The following is a 5731-nucleotide window of genomic DNA, read 5'->3' as shown; positions in this document are numbered from 1 at the left end:
TTGCTTGTTTTGTTTTGCGGTAATTTATGTTCCCCATATCTACAAAACACTCATTAAATCAGAAAAATCCAGCAAAGAATGGAAAAAGTTAAAAATTTCATCCAGTTATATTGACATAAACTAGATAAATAGATCAGATAGCCCTCCAGCAGTCTTTTGCTAAAGCTTTGGAAAAAGAATTAAAAAAAAATGCACACAATAACTAGCTGCTGAGATAGGTTTTCATGGTTCTTCTTCTAGGGTGGTCCCCTAAAGGGTTCCAACGTGATAAGAAGCTCAAGCCTAGAAACAGTATTTTTGATTCATCAGTATGCTTTAAGGTGATAAGAAGAAATCTAGGAAGATATAAAACAGGTAAAGGTTTTGAAAGACACTAAGTGTGGTTAGTATTCTAGCAGTTAAAAGGAGAGTGAACTGTGGATAAGGTATATGCAGATTGAAGGGGAGATAAGAATAAGAAGACTATGATTGGATAGGATAGAATTAATTTAGAAGGAAGATAGTACAGATAAGTACTAGAGGTTGTTTTTACTTGTCTAGTAACGAAAGCTTAAGCACTATGCCTATATACATATAATGTTTCTAAAAGTTAACCCTGTGCATGATTACAGCTGTTATGTGTTAGAAAGCAACACCTGCTTTAAAGTAGTACAAAACAAATGGTAGCATTACATGACTGTAGTACCAATATTTGAATGCCTCAACCATAAAAGAAAAAATATCATTGTGAGCTCTGTAGTCCAAAGGTGATGTTACCGTGTTTTCACAGTAGCACTGTGTAAACGTAGCAAATGTAGTTGCATACAGAGGGTGCTCTTGCCTTGCTCTACTCTGTCTTGGGCTGTTTTAATCTTCTTTATGCTCTGGAATGTGCACACCAGACCTGCACAAAGAGACACCTCATCTGCATTGGTTTGGCTAATGCTTCAAAAGAAAGATGTTAACTCTGTGACTGCAGCCAACATGTGGGCAACCTCAGGCAGTCACTGCTTTGATTTCCAGCCTACTGCTGAGTTAGCACTTAAAAAAAACCTCCAGGCTGAGCCTGTGCTTTTGTTTTTATGAGTTATAACCTTGATTAAAAGCCAGGAAAGGGGAAATGGCTTCTTGAATGTGGTTTGGTTGTGCAGTTGAGATCTGGGGCCAGAGCCTCATCTACCAGAAAAAGGAGACTGTGCTGCCTTCAGTAACCCTAGGCACGCTTGCCTGCTGGAACTTGAAGCTCAGAAGCAGTTGGTAGTTCTCTGTGGACGTAAAGGAAACACCAAATCCAACAAATCAGTGTAACCCTGGAACATGAGAGACACCCTCGACAGCCCAGTTACCCCCACCAGCTCTCCACTGCCAGCCTTCACAACCACAGCACTGACAGAGGAGCTGGATGCAGAACTCAGAAGGCAAAACGATTCTGGGAACTTGTTCACCTTCCAGCATATAGATGGAGGGATGTTTTTGTAGCTGGTGTTTCCTAGCCTCACCAGGCAGATCTGTTCCTTTCTTCTACCTCTAGCACTTTATGCTTGCTTATGAGAAGCCTTTGATGGAAAGCCTTCCTTATTTCCTCTCATTTTCTCACCCTCCTGCCTTTTGCACTGGGTGGGAGCCAATGTAATTCAAGACTGAATTTATGTGATTAGGTTACAACAGTAACTAGGCAGGTTTAAACTGATCAGATTTAAAGCTGCTTTATTCACAGTAGTAAGGATCCTGCCTCCTTTGACAAGGTGGAGTGGGCACTGGACAGTGCTGTTTCTCCTGGATGTCAACTGGGAACAAATGCAACTAACCCAAATCTCCATTAGCTGAAGACAACACCAAGGAAAGAAATCACAGTCTGAAGTGTGGGAGAGGCAGAGGAGTGTTTTCCAGGTCTATGCTGGTGAACATCAGCCTGGATGTGAAATCGTGTATATGGGTGCTGTAGTTGTGAGTACATTCCTGTGGGATTTTAGGTACCCTGTGTTCATCTTGACTATAGAGAAAGCGGAAGGGGACAGAAGAGGGACAAGGATTGTGTGGACTTGTATGGCCTTCTATGTCCAGCAATAAAAGGCCCAGAGATCTAGTGGTCCAAAGCACCCAGTGCCAGAAGAGCAGGCTGTAAGAATCAAAGTCACTGTTATCAAGACCTTGATCCTGAGAAGAAGTGCAAATCAAGGCAGAGGCCCTCCCCCTGGCATTCTTAATCCAATGCAGTGAAAAAAATAAACGAATGAGTGCAATCTGCCTTTGGTCACATGAGCAGAGAAGAAAGTGGTTAATCCCTTTCTCAGTGCTCTGCAGCTGGTGAAGAGAGGGGGAAGGCTGGAGAAGGGATGTTCTTCCTGGGCTAGTGTGGTTCTGGTGATGGAAAGCATGTGCTAAATCGTGCAAGCTCCACAACAGAGAAGAATTTGTGCCTAAAGGTAAATGCTACCTCCTCTCTTCCCTCCTGAGTCACCCATCACAACTGCAGACACAAACAACCATTTATATCCCAAATTTCCATACAGATTTCTAGTCAGACCAGTCCTGTTGCCATTGAGCTGCTAGCTCAGACTGGGCAGAAATGGCCCAGCAGGCAGGGTGCAGCCATAAGAGTGCTCACAGAGCAAGTTTAACAGTACTTGTGCCACCACAAAACTCAAGCTGGGGGAAGAGTCATAGAATCATAGAATAGTTTGGGCTGGAAGGGACCTTTAAGATTACCTAGCTACACTCCCCCCTGCCTCCCTATAGGCAGGGACACCTCCCACTGGACCAGGTTGCTCACAGCCCCATCCAACCTGGCCTTGAACGCCTCCAGGGAGGGGGCATTCACAACCTCACTGGGCAACCTGTTCCAGTGTCTCACCACCCTCACAGTAAAGAATTTCTCCCTCATGTCTAGTCTAAATCCACCCTCTTCCAGTTTAAAATAATTTCCCCTTGTTCTGCCGCTACATACGCATCAAAAAAGTCCCTCCTCAGCTTTCCTGTAGGCCCCCTTCAGGTACTGGAAGGCCAATATAAGGTCCCCCCAGCACCTTCTCCAGGCTGAACAGCCCCAGCTCTCTCGGTCTGTCCTCATAGGGGAGGTGCTCCAGCCCCCTGCTATCTTTGTGGCCCTTTGTGTTTGGGGGCCCCAGAACTGGACACAGTACTCCAGGTGGGGTCTCACAAGAGCAGAGTAGAGGAGCAGAATCATGTCTCTTGACCTGCTGGTCACACTTTTCTTGATGCAACCCAGGATACGATTGGCCTTCTGGGCTGCGAGCACACATTGCCAGCTCATGTTGAGTCCTTCAGCTGACATCCCCAAATCCTTCTCAGGGCTGCTCTCAAGCCATTCTTCATCTAGCCTGCATCTGTGCTTGGCATTGCCCCAACCAAGGCGCAGGACCCTGCACTTGGCCTTGTTGAACTTTATGAGGTTGGCATGGACCCAACTCTGAAGCCAGTCCACATCCCTCTGGATGGCATCCCTTCCCTCCACTCTGTCAACTTCACTACTCAGGTTGGTGTCATCTGCAAACCTGCTGATGTTAAACAGCACCAGTCCCAACACCAATCCCCTGAGGAATGCCACTTGTCACCATTCTCCACTGGTTGAACACAAATCTGAGTGCAGCCATCCAGCCAATTCCTTATCTAGTGAGTGGTCCATCCATCAAATGCATTTTTTTCCAATTTGGCAACCAGGATGTCGTGTGGGTCAGTTGCTCTTCCTTTATCCACTGACGCTGTAACCATCACAAAAGGCCACTAAGTTTGCTAAACATGATTTGCCCTTGGTGAAGCCATGTTGGTTACCACCAATCACCTCATCTTTATTTTCCACATGCTTTAGTAGGGCCCTCAGAAGGATCTGCTCCATGGTCTTGCCAGGCACAGAGATGAGACTGACTGGCCTGTAGTTCCCTGGATCTTTTTTCCTTCTTGAAAATGAGAGTTGTGTTTCCACTTTTCCAGTCAGTGGAAACTTCACCAGTCTGCCATGACCTTTCAAATACAATGGATTAGCAACTTCATCAGCCATTTCCTTCAGAATCTGTGGATGGATCTCATCAAGTCCCACGGACCTGTGCATCTTCAGGTTCTTTAGATGGTCTCAAATCTGATCTTCACTTACAGGGGGCAGATCTTCCTTCTCCCAGTTCTTACTTTTGCTTTCTGCAGCTTGGGTGGTGCGACTAGAGCCCTTGCCAGTCAAGACTGAGGCCAAGAAATCACTGAGCACCTCAGTTTTCACCATATCCCTTGTGACCAGGTCTCCAGTTTCCTTCCTGAGAGGACTCACGTATTCCCTGGCCTTTTAATCACTGATACACCTGCAGAATTTCTTCTTGTTCCTCTTTACGTCCCTGAATAGATTTAATTCTATGTGGGCTTTAGCTTTCCTAACCTGATCCCTGGCTGGTTGGACAACTTCTTTGTAGTCCTCACAGGTAACCTATTCTTGCTTCCACTCTCTATAGACTTTCTTTTTGCACAGACGTAAGTGCAGGAGCTCCTTGTTGATCCATGGAGGCCTGGCATCCATGCCTGCCTTCCTCTTTCTTGAAATGACTGGCTGAAGTCCCCCATGAGGACCATGTTCTGTGAATGTGAAGCTGCTTGTGCTTGTTTATAGAGGGCCTCATCCACTTGGTCATCCTGGTTGGGTGGCCTGTGGCAGACCCCCACTACAATGTCTCCTTCCTCTGCCTTCCCTTTAACCCTAACCCATAAGCACTCTGTCAGATCCTCATCCTTCCCCAGGTGGGGGTCCATGGACTCCAGCTGGTCAATGATGTAGGGGGCAACACACCCCACCCCTTCTCCCCTGCCTGTCTTTCCTAAAGAGTCTATATCCATGTATTTCTACCTTCCAGTCATGAGATCCACCCCATCACATCTCAGTGATGCCTCATCAAGGTAGGTAGTCAGAAACACTTCTTAGCAGGCAAAAAGGGGCTATTTCTTTACGTACCATCAGCTTCTCCTGTGAAAACGACATGTCCAGCAGTGGCTGAAAAGGGGTGAAGGCTCCAGCTCTGGACAGCCTGTCCATCACAAGAGATTTAACAAAAGATTACAGAGCTGCAACCTCAGTGATGGTCACACGAAAGCCCTTGGCTCTGCCACTTTGGAATACACGTCATTTAACACACTTCTTAAAATATTCCTTGCCCTGTGGGAAACACAAAGTAATCAGAAGGAGCTTTATCCCAACAATCCAACCACAAATGGTACTTGTATTTTAAATAATGCAAGAGGGAAGGTCATCATGCTGTTTTAACATCCTTACACAGCTAGTTAATCTTGCCTTCCCAAATCACTAGAGGGAGCAGCAAAATGACAGGTTTCCTGCTTGTTGTGGTTTAGGGTAAGGGAGTTACTGCACTAAGTAACCTTCCACCAGACAATTAAACGAGCTCCTTTATCAAACAGAACACAGTAATGGGGATGAACTAGGGCATCTGTCTGGACAATTAGAGGGCTTTCTGAGTAAATGTTTGCTTATTCAACAGGAGTATAACAAATCACTACAGTTGCCTTTTAGAAAAATAAAACAGGTCCATGGCCATTTGGTTCAAAATCTTTTTATTGTGAATAGTCATTCTGAACAACAAAAGCCTTGATAGAACCAATCCTAACTTTGCACATTATGCTAGTCAGCATACATTATTTTACACTGGTACTAACACAAATGGTAAAAAGTCAGTATTTTGAGGAGCATTCTTTTCAACACATCAGTGGCATTAACTTTATTCTAAACAAATACCTTGTG

This window comes from Numida meleagris, chromosome 26 (genome assembly GCF_002078875.1).
Source record: "Numida meleagris isolate 19003 breed g44 Domestic line chromosome 26, NumMel1.0, whole genome shotgun sequence".
NCBI classification, from domain to species: Eukaryota; Metazoa; Chordata; class Aves; order Galliformes; family Numididae; genus Numida; species Numida meleagris.
Note: the sequence above shows the minus strand (reverse complement) of the source record.